The sequence below is a fragment of the Perna viridis genome, chromosome 13 (assembly GCF_037379345.1).
Source record: "Perna viridis isolate PV_CMFRI_1.1 ecotype Kerala chromosome 13, ASM3737934v1, whole genome shotgun sequence".
NCBI lineage: Eukaryota > Metazoa > Mollusca > Bivalvia > Mytilida > Mytilidae > Perna > Perna viridis.
The window spans coordinates 16,537,890-16,561,662 of NC_142457.1; the positions used below are offsets into that span (position 1 = coordinate 16,537,890).

The 23,773-nt window shown below is 33.6% G+C and overlaps 1 long non-coding RNA gene across 2 annotated transcripts; it reads left to right on the forward strand.

The window, feature by feature from the left end:
* The first annotated feature begins 6,173 nt into the window (after positions 1 to 6,173).
* Positions 6,174 to 20,602, forward strand: LOC148599749 (uncharacterized). 2 transcript variants are annotated; one of them, XR_015917830.1, is made up of 4 exons: positions 11,298 to 12,342; positions 12,793 to 12,902; positions 18,176 to 18,286; positions 20,251 to 20,602. It is a non-coding gene; the product is annotated as an uncharacterized LOC148599749 (long non-coding RNA). The 2 variants fall into 2 exon arrangements; XR_015917831.1 differs by lacking the exons at positions 18,176 to 18,286; positions 20,251 to 20,602 and adding an exon at positions 6,174 to 6,310 and having other exon boundaries at positions 12,188 to 12,342; positions 12,793 to 13,777.
* The last annotated feature ends 3,171 nt before the right edge of the window (positions 20,603 to 23,773 follow it).

Here is a 23,773-nt window from a genome sequence, read left to right on the forward strand (position 1 = left end):
TCAGTAAAATTAAAACATGTTTGTGAAAAAAAACTTCTTACAAACAACAGAAAAATTTCTGATATTGTTATTAAAGATTTCTGATAAATTAATTCATTATAAATTAAACATACAATCAAGAGGGTAGTCCGAGATTGCTTTGACGTTACAGTCAAGAGGGTAGTCCGAGATTACTCTGACGTTATAGTTGAGAGGGTAGTCCGCTCTGACGTTAAATTCATGTTCATTGTTGTTTTCATTGAAGCTGCCGAAAAAAAAATCACTCAAAACAGACTTGAATTCTAAAAATCGTTTCCTAAGGTCTGGGCTTGTTACAGTTAATTAAATTATAGATCATGTGTGTGTATTAAACATTCACGGATCATATACGCGAACATATTTTCAATACAATTAATATGAAATCAAACTTGATTTTCCGTTTTTGATGTAAATGATTTTTCCATCATATTCTGTATTATGTTTAAGTATTGCTTAATATCTTTTTTTCGTTGCCATTGGTTGATCCAGATATCTTGAAAAGGGGGGTTCCAGAATATCATTTGTTTCTTTGTTTAACCGCAAAAAAGTAATACAGTTCTGTGTGTACATTTTTGGTATATGGCTATAAACTGTACATATCTTGTTGGTTTGACCTGCCTTTCTGAATCCTTTATCGAAAAAAGGAGTGCACTGTACAATATGTACGATACAAAACAGGTACATGTATAAGAGACTGATCATTAATCGTGTGACTTCGACTGCCCCAAGTTACATGTAGCTATGGTAACAGTGCTTCCAATTTTACATTGTATGGTTCACCTTCTTGGTCATTTTAATCATTTTACATCAGAATTTCATGGTTTCTCTCAAAAAACGGCTTAAGCTTTACATGTATACACATTATTTCTATAATTACATTACGCATTGGAATTCAGTCATTGACAAATCTAATTTGTAGATTAGTAAAATGTGACGATTGACGATGCATAGTGAAAACCGATATAGATCATTTGTTTATTTAGTATACGTAAGTATGAATTCGTGCCCATTCTATTTGTTTTGGGTACTACCGTGTCCCACAGCATTCCTTATTTGCTTTAAACATTTCTGTATAGGCCCTATTTGTGAATCCAGGCAATTGGTATGAAATGTATTCGACAAGACGTTCAGAAGATATAAATCGCACCTTTTGAGAAAATTGTACGCATGCGTGTATCGCGTATATAATTTATAGTGGAGTTATCTCCGTTGGTTATATATGTACGTAGTGCATGAAACTAGACCAGAACATTAGGGACTATTTTCAAATGAAAGTACATGTAAAAGGAAACATGGTTTAATACATATAATTGATATAGTTTGTACAATTAAGTACTGTAGAAATATTTCATATCGTGCGTGAAATATATGGGTAGACTTTGATAATATTTTATATTGAGTTCGCCTGTTCAATATGGCAAGATAATATTTTATATTGAGTTCGCCTGTTCAATATAGCAAGATAATATTGTATATTGAGTTCGCCTGTTCAATATGGCAAGATAATGTTTTATATTGAGTTTTAAATAATAAAAATAATTTTAGAAAAACGTAAAATTGGGATAGGTTAGTGAGAAATAGTCAATAAATAGTTGGGTACGGTAACTTCCAGTTACACATTTTAGACTTAACAAAACCGATCAAACAAGAGATATCAGAAAAATATACATCAAGTTCTTGATTAGAAATGAATTAAAACGGACATTTCCACATTTCATGCAATTTTCAGTTCTTAAACGTGGCGTAAGAAGGAATATTTTAGCAAAACAAATATTCGGGTACGGGGAAAAGTTGGTACGGATGCGGGTATGGGTTACACATTTTAGACCCTAACCATAAGAGTTATCAAGATTAGGAGAAAATAAACAATCCTAATCATGATGCATGAAAGATATTTTTTTTTTATTTTCATCGGTGACAGGATGAATCGGACCAAAACGAAAATGGACCATTACGAAATCGGACCATCCGAAAATCAGACTAGAAATAAAAAAATGAACTTTTTAAAATGAAAAAAAAGTCATTAATAAGAAAATATAAAATGTTTCTTTTATACAACTAAAAGAAGTTAATTACTTATTCGAAGAAAAAACAATACTACTATCATGAAGATAAGGTATGAGGTCAGAAAATCAAACACAGGTTACCACGCGCCAATCATTATTAATTATCGTTATTAAACGAGCTTGCACGCGTTAAGGTAATCTTGTTAATTAATCCATTTACCTAATTTAGTTGAATTAACGAGCCCCATAAACATAATTATCAGCCGCAAATTGTTTTAAAATACTAAAAATTTCGATAGATGTTAATTAGAAAAAAACACTTTTCTCGTGCTAGTCAATTAATTATCATGCGCAAAATATAGGGAAAAAATTAGAAAATTTGATGAAAAGAATAGAAAATCCTTGATCTTGATCATTTCCTTTAAGAAAGGCAATGTACATATTCCTCATATTATTTGTCAAAATGGGTACGGACGACTGTGTCGTGTGTTCCAGGAAAGTGAGACAACATGCATTAGAATGCAATAATTGTGGTTTATGGTAAAACAGAGTTTGTGGTACAGGTAAGTCGCTATCTATTATAAATGTAGTCGTTCATGACAAATATTGTGAGTAGTGTAAATAAGTAAATAATTCATTAATTTAATATACGTTTGTCATTGGCATGATGTAAAACTAACTTTGGAAAAAAGTTTTCAAGTCTAGACAATAGATTTGTAATGTATCAAATACAAAAGTTATGTACAGAATCATGCGAAATATGTATTTATTATTTTTGAATTTACTATTTGCATATTGAAGTTTCAATTACAATGTTTTATTTCTTATTCCATCTTTATAGGCGTCACATTGACCGAATATCGCTTAATGGTAACACAGGGCACCCAGATAAGCTTGAGCTGTCAGAAGTGCAAAGCAAGACAAGATGAAACAACAAGGTACGTGTTGAGTACATTAAATGAATAATAAAAGAACTTGTGTCAACAAGAATATATATGATTGCTTTAATTGAGTATTGTAGTGAATGTAGTATTTTAAGATTAAAAAAATAATAACAGACTTTGTTCCTGTTAATAATTACGTTACTAATTGTATATGTTCATACTATTCTGCATTGAGAGAGAAAAAAATGCAATTAGCAATTAAATTATTTTTATTTTTATTTTTTCTTTGTAGTGGTCCATCTGACCCACATAACCGAGGAGCCAACTCCAGACTATTTGACCTGGCAGTAATCCAGACAACCAGGGTCAGTACAGACCTGAATGCCATATACACAATTAGCAACACCTCAGTATCAACACGTGCAGATAATATCACTGCAGACACAACAACAAATAGTCAACCTGACCTGACTGCATCCTTTGACATAACACGCTAACCATCGGATGATCGATCAGAAGTTTTAAAAAAGTATTACTTTAATAGCATGAGTAACCGGTATATACAATGATTTAATTTAAATGCATATTACTACATTGTAAAAGCAAGATATTAAATGCACGAACTCTGATAATGATATTTACCCCATATAAAATGTATTTTATTTGCATCTGCGTTAGTCAGAGAAAAATATTGTTAGCATTAAAGGTATAGACAAATAAGTTACAAATTTTCAACGACCTTTAATTCCTCAAGTTTTTTTATGCTTATTATTTAACCATAATTATTTATTAATTCCTTAATTGCTTTTTTCACTTATGGCTCGCTTCAAGAGCAAAACTTACCAGACACAATACTTCCAGACACCCCATAGTCCAGCAGGTGTCCAGTCGTTATTCAAACTAATAAATAATGAGTGCACATAAAAAATTGGTCCGATTTTGTGTAGTCCCATTTTGTCATGGTCCGTTTATGTTATGGTCCGTTTTTGTTTTGGTCCGATTCATCATGCATTCTTTTCATCTATGTCGATAACAAATGCGCTTTAAAGAACAGCGTCCCCTTCTTATGTATTTTGCTCCTCCATTTTATAGGAGCACCACAGCATGGATTTTAACTACTACAAAAATAAATTCTACACAAAATCGTCAATAAAATTATTTGGGTCGCGACGATTTTTTCGGGTCGGTCGGTATTGGGAAAACAAAGAATATTTTATATTTGTCCTTCTATAAAATAAATATTCTGAATACAGAAAACACATGCAGTCCGGGTTAAAACAAAATCATTGAAACATTGTGATTTAACTTTGGACAGTAAATCATAGTTCAGACTATTTAAAACAGAACGATATCCTTTGATACTGTTTCTTTTATTAATTACAATGGACAATTTACACGTTTTGTGTCTTTTTAACGTAATTTACTACTACGATTATAGAGCTGACCGAAGACCGAGTCACTGAATGTTACATATGGGACTTATTAAATTTACATCGACTGTGCCAAATACTTACAAAAGTGTGTGTATTGTATCCACAAATTGATTACGATATTAACATATCAGACTTTATTAATTAATACATAAGCAACCGAAGAAATTTCAGTTTTTGTTACGGTTAGCAATTACATAGTGACATGTCGCTTAATTATCTTTTCTCTTATAAATTCAGGTAACCTCTGTTTATCCAAAACAAAACGATATCGTGGTCTGTAATTAGTACTAACGAAATAAATTACACAAATTTATTATTTACCTTAATTTCGTACGACACATGTACATTATCGGAAGATATTGTACGAGGTTTCGGAACAGTACTACCAGATCCCGACCGATTCTGACTATTCACTAAAAACACCATGTTCTCCTAAGATGAAATGTTGTTTTCATTACATTACACCTCGTCCCCTCATGCAAGAAATTACGTCGTTCTCTCAAGATACAATAGGTCGACATATCATATCGTTTCTTTAATATACCATCCTGTCCTCTTAACATACCACATTGCTCCCGTAAGCTTAAGATACAGAGCCTTTTCCCAAAGATACAATACTGTTCCCTAAAAAGCCATGTTGTTCCCCAAAAAACCATGCCGTTCTCTCAATGTGCCATAACGTTCTCTCAGGATACCATGTTGTTCTCTCAAGACACCATGCCGTTCCCTGAAGATACCCGCTGTTCCATCAAGAAACCGGCTAATTTATCAATACATCATGTTGTACCCTCAAGATACTATACAGTTCCCCTAAGATAGCTGCTGTTCCATAAATATACCATGCCGTTCCTTCAGGACACCATGCCATCCATCAAGATACTATGCCGTTCCCTAAATATACATGTTGTTCCTTCAAAACATCATGCCGCGTTCCCTTAAAATACCTGCTGAAACAATGTGAAGTTATCTTGTTGTTCCCTTAACCTACCACATTGTTTCCTTGCGCTTAAGAAATCATTTTGTGCACCTATATATCAAGTCGATGTCTAAAAATACCATGAACTTCGCTCAAGATACTGTTCATTCATTCAAAACAAGCTGTTTCCTCAGCATTTATGTTGTTCCCTCAAGGTACCATGTCGGTCCTTCACAATACCATGTAGTTGCCTCAGGATCCCATGTCGTACTGTCAAGATACCATTTTTATCTCTCAAGATACAAAATAAACATGTGGTTCCCTCAAATACCATGTTGATCACTCAGAATACCATATCATACTCTCAAGACATCATATTGTTCTCTCCAGATACCTCGTCGTTTCCTCAAGATACCATGCCGTTCACTCAAATTAAAAAAAAAATATGTGCTAGTATATTTCAGATGCTTAACCACTGGACAACTTGCAAAGCATTCAGATGATCCTTGATCCTAATATCTTGAGCCAGTGGATAATTTTTTGAACACGCAAGCTCTACAGTTTCCGTAATAGGGTATGTAAGTCTCGTCATGTGACCCTGTGATTTCACGAGATTAGGTCCTAGTCTACCATTCAAAAGCATGGAGATTTGTCATTTAGAGAGCTTTGAGTTCACTGTTAAGGGCAGAAATCTTTCTGTGTAAAAAATCCCGATAAAAATGACAAATAAATATTTCTACATAATAAATGTAGTAAGAAAAAAAGACGAACTAGAACATTTTGCATTGTTATACAGAGTTTCGAGTACCCGGAAGTAAAGAATACGTTTTTACATCGTAAATTCCGGTAAAGAAAATGAAACTAAGACGAGATTTACATACCCTATTGTTTCCGATGGTCAGGATCTTTATGGGAACAAACTTTATCTTATATATCTTGATGGTATGCGTACATGCACCAGTTGCATTGGCGGGGCCATAACATCCTGGTGTTGTCGAACTTAAATGCAAAGTCTCATTTTTGCTCGTTGTCCAGCTACATTATTGCAATCGTGTGAGTTATCTATCCGATGGACGTTAAGTTTTTTTTATATATATATTTTGCTTTACATGTTCTCTCTTTGCAATTTACCAAGTAATTATTTCGGAATGTTCTATCGGTGCATGTATGTATATTCTTTATATAGTTTCATTTCAATTTTTTTGCAAGACTATCACCGAATACCACGCCAAAACAACATTTCTTCAGATGCTACATGTATATAGTCAGCGTTCTGTAAAACCTTGTTGATGCATATTATTTTGCATATTGAAATGTTTGACATACAAAACAAATTATTGTCTTATACAAGATACTAGTGCAAGTATTTTTAAGTTATCTTACACTAGTACGCAACCCCCCTCTCTCTCTCTTTCTAAGGGCTAATCAAAAGAGGGACATAATTGAATCACCCTATTTTCTCAACAAAGATAGTTTTCGTTGGACAACGATTTTGAAATATGAAATGCGAAACGGAGTCATTGTTTTAGAGAAAAGGGGGTGGATCCATCCATGTGAAAGTGTATGTGGAATGTCCACTTTTTATTATGATCATATATAGTTTGTGTAAGTTTTCGACAGTTCGAACATTTGAGAACAATAAATGCAGTAATGTTTGTAATTAATAGCCCGGAACCCAATTTAAACACACACTTAAAACATTTTCAAATGGGCACCGATACCAAATTTAACTATCCTAATACATTCGTGATTTTTAACTTAATACTTAATCTTGAACTTTATGAATTGAATACAGTTTTGCAAGTTTATCGCATAGACACGCATGTTTCCGAGTGTATGTTTATGTACAATGTATGTGTATTGGAAAATATTTTTGTTTATTTTTACTGGATAATCTTTTTTTTTTCGTTTTTGAGTTACGGAAACTTATTTTTATAAAAGAGTTTCACACAAAACGCTTCGCAGGGCACAGCCTGGTACGACTGCATAAATCGAAACCTTCACATTGGAACAAGTATGGACACATAATTCAAACTCGATATACAGCTTTGAATTTTGAATACGATTAGGTATTTGACACAGGGAAAGAATTCGACCAGAACTAGTGGTCGCTTTTTAGCCCATTATTTCTAAATGGTTTGGGTATATATATTTTCATATCACACCCAGAACAAATTCCAGTCTTCCCGGTATAGTGTGGCACATTGTTGAACAAATAGTATATGAGATCCATTCACATGAACTAAAGTTATTATTTGAACACAAGGATAATTCTTTCTTAAGACTTCTTTCAAGCCCCTAATTCTTAACCTCAAAAATCAATCACAGTCCACCTTAACTACAATTTCAAAGAGATCGATTCGCTAATAGTGAATTTATTGTCAGGGCATGTGCATAAGGACCCCAGTTTCTAAAACTAAACAAGCCCCCCCCCCCCAACACTTGGTTTGAAACACTGTTACCACATATTTTAAAGATCAACCAACTAACAGTCAATTTTTCGTACAAAACAGTGGCGGATTCAGGAGGGCGAGGAGGGGGGGCTTAGAAAATTGCTATTTTTAAAAAATTGTTGAAAAATTGGGCATGCCCGACCTCCCCCCTTTTCCAGCATATTCGGATCACTTCGTAATCCTCACCGGTGATCCTGCCAAGACATTTTTGGTGCCTCCTTACCTAAAACTCTGGATCCGCCCGTGAATGGGTTTCAAGTTTTTGCACAAAACTAAAAATTCTAGTACCTACTATCAAATTGAAAAGTAGGGAAAGTGTAAGCCTTTAAAAATAACGTATGTGTTCTTCGCACATACATGTATGCATATATTTATTGGTGATTGTTAGAAAATCTATATTTGCTAAATGAAAAGTTAATTTTTCTATATGTCGCGCCCAAGTGCCGATGGACAAATGTGGAGCCGTCTCTCCGTGACACAAAAATATTACATGTGCCTGCGTAGTCTTACTTTGAATATTTTGGCTCACCAGTTGTGTCCATTGCTTGTTTCTGACTGGCATTTTTTTTTTCATGTCAGAAAATTTATTTCCAGCCTGATCAAAGTCAAATTACTTATGTTTATTATAACCTTGACTAGATTATTTATTTTCTATGTTCATAGTCTAATTTTCTTTTAATTTGAAATGTGTATATCCGGGTTACCAAAGTATGTGATTTGGGGTCATTATCAAAGCATATGTTGTTGATGTTTTTATCGAATAGATTATTAAATGAAGTTCATTCTCTATAATACAAGGCATAGTCTACTAAACCCGACAGGTGGAATTTCTGGATCTGAAATATGCCCCAGATTTAACGGGAAATGTTGCAAGGGACCTTTTAGGGGACAGATTCGCATATCTATGTATATGAATGAAATCTACAATAGCAATATCCAACTATAGTACGTGTGAACCCTCCCCCCCCCCCTCATCAACCATAATATGCTTTTTAGGTACATTTATGCCTCTCATTTACACCAAAAAAAATAAACTGGAGAATTTTTCAATCTTTTTGGCTACTTTTCATATCTCATTGAGGCAAAAATACCAAATAAGCCATTTTTTACGTAGGCATAAATACTCTAGGAGTTTTGACATGGAAAAATATGTCAATTCGAGCGATTTTTCGGTGGGGTATGGGTACATTTTTTTTCGTTTTACCCCAAAATCCTAAGTGTTACGGCAACTTTCCTGTAAAGTTGAGACATTTTGCTATATTATGAAACCCATATTGATTTAGTTTGTGTACAGGAAGACTTAGGGACCGGTCAAAATTTATCACCACGTAGGACCAGAGCAAATAGCAGTAGAACAGATACTTTTTTGATGTAATGCTTTTGTGGGACACCACTTTTTATACTGATAATATCCATAGGACACATTTACAAACAATTAACTAATTTTTTTAATTAACTTTAAAAAAACCGAAATATTATAACAAAATAGTCTACAACATATAAATGCAGTAAAAATACAACTATTTAACATAACTCATTGTAATTGGAATAACTAAATCAGTGGCAGTTCCAGAGTTTTAGGTAAGGGGGAATGATTTTTGACAGGATCAGCGATGAGGATCACGAAGTGTTCCAAATTTGCTAAGGAGGGTTGGCCCCAAGACATTTTTGAAATATTTAACCTCAAATCCTGCATTCTGAGGGTATTTTGAACAATTTCTCAACAATTTTTAAAAATTGCAATTTTCCAAGGGTGACCCGGGCCCCTCGCCCCCTCTCCTTGGATCCGCCACTGTTTTTGTATTAAAATAGAAATAGCTTTATATCAATACCTTATTTGTAAGATTTTTAATACAGTGTATATATTAATATAATATTTTCAAATACGAACTTTATAAGAAAACATCATAGGACATCAAATTTTTTTTCTTACCAAGTTAACATAGGACATCATTTTTTTTTCAAGTCTGGGGGTAACAACTTTTTTTAGGCTCTTATTTTTTTATTATTATCTCCTTTTTTTGCACTGGTCCTATGTGGCGATAAATTTTGACCGGTCTATTAGGCGCTCAAACAATTGAGTCACAACAATCTGGACTGTTTGACCCAGTTGGGTAAAAATATAAAGTTATACTGAAAAAGAATGCAAAAATATTCTTTGGCGACAAATTGATTCGGTAATGGGAGGTATAAAGGTATGTAAAAATCACCATGAAGTTGATGAATGGGAGTACACGGTGGACCCTCCCATCTCATGGACTACTACACATTACCCTAGTAAAGTCATTTATGTAAATGTATTCAATATTACCCACTGGAGACTATAAAGGTGTTGTATAAAATTTGTGGAGTATTTAAACATGTATACTTTTTTAATTATGAAACCACGGCGAGCGTAGCGAGCCAAATGTTTTTTAAATGGTTTGCGGAGGTCAGAATATTTGTTTTCAATTTACAAGCCAAGATGAGAAAATTTATTTTCGATTAACCAGTCAAGGTTAGAATTTTTTTTCTAGCAATTTGCAAAGTCAGACTATTTAAGTTTTTTTCATGATGAGGCCAGATTATTTATTTCCTAAATAATCAGAGACAGATTTTTTATTTTCAAAATCTGCCGGGCCCCCTAATAATCTAATGGTCGTCCCCTTATTACTTTTGAACTTTTGAAATAAATAGCTCGTGGTCTTTTACTTCATTACTGCTGCATAGACTACAGTATTTCTGTTTTTTACATAAATATGCATGTTTGTATATATACATATGGTCAATTTATCGTTCATTCTAACATTGTTCTTTTATACATATAGTCAATGTGTCGTTCATTCTAACATTGTCCTTTTTGCATATTGGAATTGCAGGAGTGGATCCAGGATTTTGTGTTAGTGGGCTGTTCATAGCATTAAGTACTGAGCGTAGCGAGGAAATACAACTTCTGTATGGGGTAGACATATGAAAATCAAGATTATGTAAAAGGGGCTAGTCGGAATAATGAATCCCCGTCTGTTTTGGGAACACATATTCTTGCTTTGTACTAGATTATATCGTTTGAAGTCTGCCATGCTGACCCAAATCATACACAAGTGCAACATAATTTAAAACTAGTGTGAATTTTAGTGTTTTCATTATCATAGACTTAACCGACGATGTGGGTTACAGAGGACAGCGTAAGAAAACAAAGAACGAAGATACAATTACAATTATATTAAGCGATTAACCAACGTTGTGGGTTTATATTTTTTATTATAAATTTTGCTGATTGTTTTGCATTATCAACCAAAATAGTATTAAACATGCTGACTGCCGTAGGGCACTGGTATATTTTCTAGTCGCAGTATCTATCGCATGATATGTCAATATTTACATTGTACATTTGATCAATGAAGTCCGATAATTGAAAAATTTAGGACCCGGTACGATGGACACATTCCCTTATGGTTTTAGCCCTTTCAAAAATATGCATAGTTACATCAATGCAGATCCAGAAATATTGGAAATGGGGTGGTTTAAGACAGGTTTTAGTTCATTAACATCAGTTTTTTTGTATTTAGAGTTTTCTTAAAAGGAATTATCGGTAAATATGATTAAAACAATGTGCATACTTATTGATAATACTTCTAGATCTACATGTACCATCATCAAGTCCAAATGTCCCTACCTGGTGTCTCTTGATTCATGAAATTTAACTTCTGGAAATTGCTAATGAAATTAAATTTAATCTGTGACAAAATTACAATGCAATAGTCCCAGGCCTGTTCATGCACTAAACGTGTCTTCTTTGAATTTATCAAACGGTCTTACATAATATCACACATTTTTTTTAAATGAAAAGTAACTGTCAATATTTTTTAATACATTTTTGAAGAAGTTTAATTTAAATGTATATTACTGTTTTCCTGGTCCATGTACATGTACAACTACATTCAAATCACAAAAGAGCTCAAAGTAATTGCTGTCTTTAGTTTCTATGTTCAGGGGCGGATCAAGGATTTTAGTTTGGGGGGGGGCACAGTGAAATGTTATTTTAGGTTAAATTTTTGAAATATTCTTCTAGAGTGGGTAGATATCTTTTATGGTAAAATTAGCGAGAAACCCCATGCTTTGCAAATTTTAGGGGGCGCGCCCGTCCTCCACACCCCCGCATGAATCCGCCCCTGATGTACATGTATTATTGACAAACTGTTGAAACATGTACACTGTACTCTGTTATTGCAGGCAAAAAATCTATTGATATCTATTGCAATTGTTTTTCTATTGTGCAAAGGAAGATGAAAAGGAAGATGAAAAGGAAAATGAAAAGCTCTAATTAATCAATTACTAGAAAAGTGTCAGAAGAACATGGAAAATAGTCACCAATGATTGGTTGATGTTACAATATACATGTACAATGTGCATGTATTACATTTATATAGTTTTTCATTGTAGTCCACTACCAGCTACCTCCATATTCTAAAACTTTTCCATATGCTATTCATTTCAGGAGGTAAGAAAACTGGAAGAAAAAAAGGAGAAATTGAAACAGGCAGCACAAGCACAAAATGTAACGCAGTATGAATAACTAAATACAGTTTAAGCTCTAAGAAAAACCGAAGTATTCATTCATGTACACATATATACAAATGTTCATGTATCAAGGTAAGAGTTAAGTATGTTTGGACATTAACAAAATGCTAGCAATATGTCATACGTGCATATTGTAATTTAAGCTACATTGTACAATGTACATGTATGAGAAGCAGCCACAAAGGAACTGAAATAAATATTGTTGGTGTATATGAGAATTTATTTATGTCCCCTTGTTGTTCAATACAGCAACTTATCATTATTGGGTCAGGTTGTGGGTTTTAAATGAATATGGACATATAAACTTAAATTTAAATTGTATCGATTGATTCATATTATCATACATGTACACGTACATGTAGTTGTGGCTTTGTTGTTGTTTGTTGAGTTTTAGGCCAACAATACATTGCATTTTCTTTCTCTATCTCAAAATACTCACAATCATTATACTTCAATACATTGGTTTTTAAAGTACATTTTTGTTGTACTGGTACTAATTTAAAGCTTTTTTTTTTTCTTCAGAAAATGCAAAACCACATCAAGGCAAAACAGAATATCCATCAAAGAAGATTAAGGGGCTTGCTCTTGACTTTTTGTACAGTGGAGGGATGATACTCATCTACTAACTAACCGTATGCGATTATAAAACATGGATAAAAAGTAGACAACATTATCAGAATGATCTTAATGTATGGGGGGAAATTAAGGTCAAGAAGAATAGTTAGTAGGTCATATAGATATGACAGACCATGCCCTTAAAACGACAAATATTGTGTAGATATTTGCTCAGTAGCACGTTTGTAAAGTAAAAAACTTAAGCTTATACATGTACAAGTACAATGTAGAACCATTTTATTTCATTATTGATACGTTTTTTTCTCTATTTTTGTGACATTAATACTTTCTGGTCTATTTTTGTGACATTAATACTTTCTTGTCTATTTTTGTTGAATCAGGTCATTTAGTTCCATTTGACACTGTTATTACATTCCATTTTTGTGAGATTTTTAATAAGTGTAATTGAGGGTCATCAAATGTTTTTTTTAAGATGCCTGTAGTTTTGGGAATAATTTTTAAATAAAATTGAATTTTTTTTTCATAATTAAATGGACAATTAATCATGTTTTTATATATGACAAAAAAATTAAAAAAAAAATAAATTTGTTTTAAATGAAAAGTAAATTAGAAATTTTCCACTGCATTTTTTTGTAATGTATTTTCTGCAATTTGAAATTTAATGTACATAAAATGTTCATTTAATTTCAAATTAAATGCATCATTTCATGCAGTGGTACCTGTGTATAACAATGTCTTAGGACCAGCTGCATCCTGCCATGTGGTATGAGGCTTTCCTCGTCGTTCATTGAAGACCAATGGGTGGCATTTGGCTGATATTTCCATACCGGTGGGATTGTTGTCTCTTTGACATATCAACCATACCATTTCTCGTTATAGATCGATCACTTTTAAGACGAATTTAATGTGTAACTACAGCCATGCATGCATAGACCTGTTACACAATTTATGATATATCTTCTATTTTTAACAAGATATCTTTATAAATTTCATAAGATGTATCATATAATGTTCATTTAAAACAAAAATCATATTAAATATATGAGTTATTTGATAAAGTATGTCTTATAAAGTTCATGAGATATCTTAAATAATATATACATGTAAGATATCTCAAATATTTTATGATATATCTTATAAAGAAAACTTATAAGATATTTCATATCTATATGATATCTTACAAAGTTCAAGATATAGGTGGACCATGGAATAAGTATATTCAGGCATATGCAGGCAATAATACATGTACCTAGTAGGGTGTAGGTACATGTACATATTTTATAAAGCTAATGTGATATATACGTTAATAAGATATCTTATAAAGTTTATCAAATGTCTTATAAAGTTGATGAGATATGTTATATACTATGTACATTTTGGATTCATGTATCTCATATATTTTATGAGATATCTTATAATAAAGAAAACTTATAAGATATTTCATATCATTTATACAATATCTAATAAAGATATAATAAAATATATCACAAACTTCATAAGTTATCTTATAAAGTATAATATATATCTTGAACATGGAATAAATATAAATACGGAGTGCCATATGTGCATGTACATATATATTTATGCATTCAATGATCATACATCCCAAACAGCATTGCTACATTGGGCCACGGTTGGTTTAACCAAGTCATTTACTTTGATCCAACGTAGGGTACCCAATGCTGGTCCAACGTTGCAAGTGCAAAGTGAGCAAACGTGATGCCAATATTGATCCAACGAATGTTGGCCCTCTATACACCAAACGTTAACTTAACCACATGGTCCGATAATTGTATTCCTTAAGATATTAGAAGAGAATTTTATAATGGGTGACCCAGCTAGTTACGTCCTAGCTAGGTCCTGATGCTATCAACTCCTCAGAATAAACACACAAATTTCCCCTCAGTTTTTACATTCTTTACAGTAAGAATATATATACCAATGACAAGCTAATTGTAGTTTGCAAGATTCCTCAGTAGATATTTAGGTTTTAGGGTTACTGCCCGTGTGGGTTTTTTTTCTTCATGATCCTGTCTTATGTCTACTGGGCCTAACTACGAAATCGCAGCTACAACCGTTTTCCTTTTATTTTATGCTGCAATCGTTCTATTTGTATAATTTGAGGAACCAAAATGAATATGAAAAAAAATGAATTTCCTCTGACCCTGCAACCCTCATCAAAGTCGTTAGACCTGTTGAAAGGTGGTACTCTGCGGTACCGCTGAATCTCCAAATTTTTCTATGGTACATCGTTCTAACAAAACCCTCAATATCCGAATAAAAAAAAATTAAGAGTTTAAAAGTTTAACATTAAGGTTTCTTATAGTTCATGTAGACATTTTTATTTAAATTCCAATTTTTGATAAATCCCTCGTATCTCAATGTGATTCAATAAAAACAATTAATCCCCATCTACTCAAATGTTTGCCATTCATAATCAAATGTTAATTTAAAAAGAATTTTCCACTTAAGGTATTTCACATAATGTGTCAGATATTTCAATTCCTCAGTCCTTTCCTATTTCTTAAAATCCTTAACATGTTGTAATTATGTAACCCACTTTGTATACCCTGCCGCACTGTGACATAAAGTGGCGACGTATTTTGTGATGGCCTCCAGAAAAGTTTAGTTGAGTGTTCATCCACCTGTCGCCTAGTGCATTTTGTATTGGAAACACGAAAATGATAATTTTGTAATTTCATATTGTTATACAAAATATGAAAGCAACTAAAAAAATATCGAACAGGCGAGCCATACATCTTCATATTATTTAACAAGAAAATCATTATAAACAGACAAACGTATTGATTCTCGGTCAGCTGTATTAGCCCTCGGCCTTACAAGCCTCGAGACCTATATAGCCCTCCTCCCTACAGCCTCGAGAACTATATAGCCCTCCCCCCTACAAGCGTCGAGACATATATAGCCCTCCTCTCTACAAGCCTCGAGACCTATATACCCCTAATTGTTTTAGAATGAGGGACCAAAAGGGGGCCTTAAAAGTTTTCCATAGAATTTAACTATGTAACTACAGGTACGATATCACAATAAGTTCCCATGACTTTTCCCCTCTTTTACTGTTTTGCTGCTGATTTTTCCCTTTACTGTTTTAGACTTTGTTACTTAGTATTTGCTGCCAAAATGTAGGGCAAGGATCACATTTTCAAGGTTTTTTATCATTCAGTAATTTTATGTGAAGTTGTGATTTGGTCCTATGGAAAAGGGTCAAAATATAGGACATTTGGCCTGGGTCTCTGTAGCATAGGTGCTAAATAAATAAATTGGTGGTGAATTTTTTCTGATACTCTTATAAATATCTGCATTTATACATACGGTGAAACTTTTATTGAGTTTGAAGCAATGTTTTTTTATACACGTCTGTGTCAAATTGGTCTCTTGAAATGCACTTTGAAAAATTGATTGTGGTCTCGTACCTACAGCAAAACATTATGAACGTCTATGATATTATTCCACAATATTCTATATTAATTGTGGTGTCGTACCTACAACAAAACATTATTCTATGATATTATTCCACAATATTCAATATTAATTGTGGTGTCGTACCTACAAAAAACATTATGAACGTCTATGATATTATTCCACAATATTCTATGTTAATTATGGTGTCGTACCTACAACACAACAATATGAACGTCTATGATATTATTCCACAATATTCTATGGTTTTACTTGGATTGATTTTGGGGGTAAAGACTTGAACTTACGAAACTAGAGCCTTCCATTAAAAGACTTGAACCTACGAAACTAGAGCAGGTCCAGGCCTTCCATTAAAAGACTTGAACTTACGAAACTAGAGCAGGTCCAGGCCTTTCATTAAAAGACTTGAACTTACGAAACTAGAGCAGGTCCAGGCCTTTCATTACAAGACTTACGAAACTAGAGCAGGTCCAGTCCTTCCATTAAAAGACTTGAACTTACGAAACTAGAGCAGGACCAGGCCTTTCATTAAAAGACTTGAACTTACGAAACTAGAGCAGGTCCAGGCTTTTTATTAAAAGGCGGTACCAGTTACTTTTATCCGTCTAAGCTACTGAAAGGTAACTCCAGAATTTAAAATTTCACACCTACCTCATGTGAACAGAGTTTAACTGTATTATGCTGCGCCCGACGAAGCTTTTTATTTACTAGTAAATGTATAAAGCATAAAATGTGATTTAAATTGTTTTCATTGATATATAAAAAAAAATAATAACCAAAATATGAAATTGATTTTACAACCAAATATCATGAATTGATTAAGTATGGTTAGGCCTAAAAACCAGGCAGGTGGTGATTCTTCATGATCTAAAGATAATCAGGTAAACTGTTGAAATACATTTGTAAGGTCCAAAAACAACTCTTCCATTGTTAAATTCCTTGGATCTGCTAAATCACGTGAACTATTGTTTTTATTGGTTTTGTGTAAAAAAATTCTGAAATTTTTCCGTAGTTTTCTGTAGTTAAGAACGTAACCAAATTTTTAAATTTAATATCTGCAGTGGACACCTTTCATTTACACTTATTTTTTGAATACAGTTTTTAGGCCTACTGAAGGGTTTCAAATAGAAAGAAAACATTTGGGATATGAAAATGCATGAATTACTAATCATTTTTAAACTTCTGTCCGGTTTTAAAGCAGACCTGTACTAGATACATACATACAAATGTATAATACACATAAATTTGTTAGTTAGCCAGGTTATCAATGAAATCATCACACGGCAGAATATGAGATTCCCTTATATTTCCACTGATTTATTATACTACGTTTTCTGTCATCTTATGACAGTGCTGCAATTGAATTAATTCACACTCATTATGTTGATGTGGAAACTCCATGATTGACAAAAATGTCACTGAATAAAATAGTTTCTTAAAAAAAAAGATTTAACACTTCTAAAATCAAACTGTTACACTGATTTTTCCGGTGTCAAACAATATTTTGACCCCACAAAATTTTGTATGATATTATATCCCCAGTGATATTTTGACCCCCCCCCCCAAACTGCAAACTGAAATAAAAACAAAGGGTTTGAATATCATAACAGCGGGTAATTTATCACTGCAGGGGATGGGGGCGGGGATAACATATCGCAGCAGAGAGAGTAAGTATTGCAGCAGAGGGTTAAAATATCATAACGGGGGGGAATACTTCCCTTGCCCCTTGGAATCCTAATAAACTTAATAAACTGAAGAATCTGTGCACATAAGCATCGACCTTTATGTTATAAATAAACCACTGGAAAACTATAGATACTTTCAATGTAAAAAGTAGAAGAAAGATATCACCATTAATACTACATGTATTATATTTTATTTTTACTAGTTTACAGCAATGATCAGATTGACAGAGGACATGTCTTAAGCAAAGCAGATAAAATGAGGAAGATGAATACATTTGTCAATGATCTGGATTTTAGGAAGTGTTAAGATGCGAGTAAGTATTAGAATTTTTAACTTTTACGTTCCTTTGAACTATTGCTTGAATATTTTGCCTATTAGAACTCAAGAACTTGCAGTAATTTTGTTGCATATTACTCTTTATTCATAGATTTCATAAGACCATCAATGTTTTACAATTAAAACATTTTAATCTGTGGTTTCTATGGAAACACCAAACATTGATAGGTATCTTATTGAAGTTTAATAGAAATCTCTTTATAAATTGTCCAGTAGTTTATAAGGCGATAGTCAATTAATATGAAGACCATATATTTTTTCCTGATGTTAACAGTGTCTGTAATTTATGGAAGACAAAGTATTTCCCCTGAAGTAAACAGTGTTTGTAATTTATGGAAGACAAAGTATTTCCCCTGAAGTAAACAGTGTTTGTAATTTAAGGAAGATCAACTCTTTTTCATGAAGTTAACAGTGTCTGTAATTTATTGAAGACCAACTCTTTTTCTTGAAGTTTCAGTGTCTGTAATTTACATCTGATTGAATGTATCATGAAATTCTTGGTAAACGGAATAACTATCTAAACCAAACTGGTTCTAAAGGTTTAGACTGCTTAAAAATTGTAACAATGGAGGTAATTCATCGTAGTAGGGGGAATATTTATCACATCAGGCAGATTAAAATATCATAACGTGGGTTTAATTCATCGCAGAAGGGGGGAATATCATGACGGGGTTAAAGTTTCACAGTAGAGAGGTTAATTTATCGCAGGGGGGGGTATCGCAGTGCATGGAGGGGAGTAATTTATCGCGTCGGGGGGCTAAAATATTATAACATGATGGTTGAAATATTGCAGCAAGGGGTAAAATATGGCAGCGTGGGTTAGTTAGATTATCATGGCAGGAGGTTGAAATATCATAATAGGGGATTGCAGCCGGGGAGTTATATATTATTTTGACCCTCTGGTGCGATAAATTATCCCTCTCCCTGTTATGATATTGTAACCCCCTGCTGCGGTATATTAGCCCCATTCTGTGTTAAATTAACCCCGTCTACATCTGTTAAAATGTCGTAAGGGGGACTATGTTCAAATAACCCCGGAGGACAGTATCTCATTCAATGTATGTACACATGTATATAATATATATCTGTACAGGACTGTCAGGAGGGGAAAAAAGCGAGAAAGTATCGCCTATGAATTAATCATCAATCCTTTAATGATTCTTATGGATGTAAGTGTTTATTTTGTGTACCTTTGTCATGTGATATTTTGACCCCAGGATTCAAATATCATAGCAAAATCGCAAAAGTGTGACCCGACTCCACTTATGATATTCAACCTCCTGTTGTACTTTGATATTTTTACCCCCCTCCCTTTACAGCAAGTTGAACTCCGTTAAGTTATTTGATAAATGTATGTTTTTAAACCTTCCTTGAGATGAAAATGTCATGAGGCTGAAAATATCAAAGGACATTGCAGGTGATTGTTTCACTATTTCAATATTAATAATCACGGAGTCACGTGACGAGACTAACATACCCCATTAATATTATTTATTATATCAAAATTACTGCATATTCTTTAATTCTTTGTGTTTTTTTCCAATAAAAGGAAATTCGAAATGGGATCTGAACATTGAGACACACGAATGAAAGGTAATTTTGTTTCTAAAAAAATACAGTGATAAACATGATATAAAAAAAAACTTTTACAAAAAACATATGAAGTCATGACTTCACATCATGATTTTAAAGCCATTGTTATGCTTAGCTATTTTGTTAAAAAAAAATATCAACAAGGAAGAAGACTCCATGTTGATTTGACAGATGAACCTACTAGTAGAGGATGGAGTCCTCCTAACCAGGATTTTACACTAACTCGCTAGGCAGCCCACAGGACTTTGTGATAGATAATTAAAGTCTGAATTCAGTCTGACAGGAAGTTACATCCAGCAGAACTTTCCAGGATTTATAAATTTCAATAACTTGTTGTTTGTGTTCTAGGTACATGTATGTTATACATTTGGGACAAAAGAGACAATATTGAGAAAAATGATGTGCCATCCATTGTCTGATTCTTACATAAAATGGTACTTAAAAGTGGGCATATGTTGTAATTTGTTTTGTACAAGTGGGGATATATATGCTTTAATAGTGCTCATAAAACCACATGCAACTTCATGATTTAACAGGAACATACATAAGGATTGGAATATGGAACAGTCTTTATTCTCATCCAACCACTGAAAACATATGCCAGATACAATAATAAAACCACAGCGACAACGATACACCAGTCATACAATTCTATATCCTATCAGAAGGGGAGGTTACTATATCTTTACATTTTTGTGATTGGTGCATAAATTTATTTCTAAAAAATTGAGATATTATCCGTTGTTTACTGTATTTCATTCATAAAACTATTAATCATATTTTGTATGGATTAAAATTCGATGTTTGAAATAAATTTTATCTAAAGTGATTTTATTCTAAAAAGCTTTATATGTATTTACTAATCAAAGTACAGTTAAACCTTTATCGTTTATGCAAGTTAAATATTACATTTAAACTGGCATGAAATGATTCCATTGAGTGTCTGGTTTGGTGAGGTTTTCTCTTTATCCAGGGATTGGATTAGACATGTTTCACTGTACTAGTATGAGATGACTCCATGGATAGTCTGGTTTGGAGAGGTTTTCACTGAATTCAGGATTCAGTTGACATGTTTCACTGTACTCACATGAAATGATTCTATGGAGTGTCTTGTTTGGAGAGGTTTTCACTTTATTCAGGGTTTGGTTTAGACATGTTTCACTGTACTGGCATGAAATTATTCCATTGAATGTCTGGTTTGGAAAGGTTTTCACTTTATTCAGGGTTTGGTTTAGACATGATTCACTGTTCTGGCATAAAATGACTCCATGGAGTGTCTGGTTTGGAGAGGTTTTTAAATAAATACAGGGTTCAGTTTAGACATGTTTCACGGTACTGATATGAAATGATTCCATTGAGTGTCTGGTTTGGAGAGGTTTTCATTTAATACAGGGTTTAGTTTAGACATGTTTCACTGTACTGGTATGAAATGATTCCATGGAGTGTCTGGTTATGAGGGGTTTTCACTGAATTCAGGGTTCAGTTTAGACATATTTCACTGTACTGGTATGAAATGATTCTATCGAGTGTATGGTTTGGAGAGGTTTTCACTTTATTCAGGGTTTGGGTAGGACATATTTCACTGTACTGGTATGAAATGATTCCATGGAGTGGCTGGTTTGGAGGGATTTTCACTGAATTCAGGGTTCAGTTTAGACATATTTCACAGTACTGGTATGAAATGATTCTATGGAGTGCCTGGTTTGGAGAGGTTTTCACTGAATTCAGGGTTCAGTTTAGACATGTTTCATTATACTGGTATGAAATGATTCTATGGAGTGTCTGGTTTGGAGAGGTTTTAAATTTATTCAGGGTTTGGTTAAGACATGTTTTGGCATGGAGTGTCTGGTTTGGAGGGGTTTTCAATTTATTCAGAGTTTTGTTTAGTCATGTTTAACTGTACTGGCATGAAATGACTCAAAGGAGTGTCTGGTTTGGAGGGGTTTTCACTTTATTCAGGTTTGGTTTAGACATGTTTAACTGTACTGGGATAAAATGATTCCAATGAGTGTCTGGTTTGGAGAGGTTTTCACTTTATTCAGGGTTTGATTTAGACATGTTTTGGCATGGAATGACTCCATGGAGTGTCTGGTTCGGAGGGGTTTTCAATTTATTCAGTGTTTGGTTTTGACATGTTTCACCGTAATGTATGAAATGACTCCATGGAGTGTCTGGTTTGGAGAGGTTTTTAACTTAATACAGGGTTCAGTTTAGACAATGTTCACTGTACTGGTTTGAAATGATTCCATGGAGTGTCTGGTTTGGAGAGGTTTTCACTGAATTCAGGGTTCAGTTTAGACATGTTTCACTGTACTGGTATGAAACGATTCCATGGAGTGTCTGGTTTGGAGAGGATTTCACTTTATTCAGGGTTTGGTTAAGACGTGTTTTACTGTGCTGGTATGACATGATTCTAAGGAGTGTCTGGTTTGGAGAGATTTTCACTTTATTCAGGGTTTGGTTGACATGTTTCACTGTACTGGTATGACATTATTCCAAGGAGTGTCTGCTTTGGAGAGGTTTTTAGCTTAATACTGGGTTCGGTTGAGACATCTTTCATTGTACTTTGTTTTGTATGTAAGAGAAAATCTTTATTGAAAATTAGATTTGATTTTATAAACTTTCACCTTTCTACTTACGTCATGATTGTGTTTATTTATATCTGTGGCTTGGAAGGTCCCAAATCAAGATTTTATACCTCTGTCGGTCATCCCTGGTACTTTTGATTCTTGCTATCTACATCAAGGTCTACAGAGTTGGTTTCATTTGTTGTCATGTGTCAACCATAAAAGTGTTTCTTATTCTATAAAATGTATCTACAGAACACGCCTGTAATTGTTGATTGTTGGCCTTTTAAAAATGCATTCATACGTAACGGAAGTCGTCTGCATGTGCAAGTCTCTGAGTGAAAATGGTCAGTTAACACTTTGAAATGTGCAATAATTATACGGTCTTTAGTGCCTGCTAGAGTACTGATCAATGACTATACGGTCTTTAGTGTGTGCTAGAGTACTCATCAATGAATATTCTCTGTATTATATAGCTGTGTTGGCTTTTCCAGATTTATTTTTCAATTACCTATATTCTGACCTAGTAACCTCATACAGGACACCCTGTTATTGGATACGTTCGTGCACTGGGCTCTGTAACTGTAACACTGTCTTAATGAAAACTCCAGTAGAAATACATAGTTTATTTGACCAAGTACAACACCTTTGCTATAAAACAATGGTGCATATCGCTTATAAATGCATAACGCTTAATAACTTCAAAATTAACCGGTGTGACAATGCAACTGGAAGTGACTAACACCCTGAACGTTTGTTTACCGCGCCATATTTGTAGCTCGACAGAAAACCAGAAATACAAATAATTTCATGATAATATAGCGTATAAAGAAGCCAAAAGGTCCGAAAAAATCTAAACCAAAGCGTTCTCTCGGAATGTTACATTCTTATGAGGAAACGGCATAACCGTTGATAAGTTAAGGTTAGAAGCAAAGAAGGTACAGAGTGTAACAGTCTTAAAGCGTAGAGACGCTGCGCTACACACCTGAATGGTTATCTAGCTATAGAAAAGTCATAAACCGCGCTGATAAACTCGCTTTAATACTAAATGCCGACTGATTTGACCAATCAAAGCGACGATTGTTACTCATATGCTATTAACTCAATCTCGTTCTCAAATACATTCCGCATATGTGAAATACAGAGACTCAACAGTTAAATGTAAAACTCCGAGCTCAGTTAATTGCTGTTTATATCCACAACGAAATCATATGATAGCAAAACCAATAGCACAAGTAAACAGATTAAAGTCACTTCCGTTAGAGTAGGAACACCCACAACGGTCAAAGGTTATTGCCTTTTTA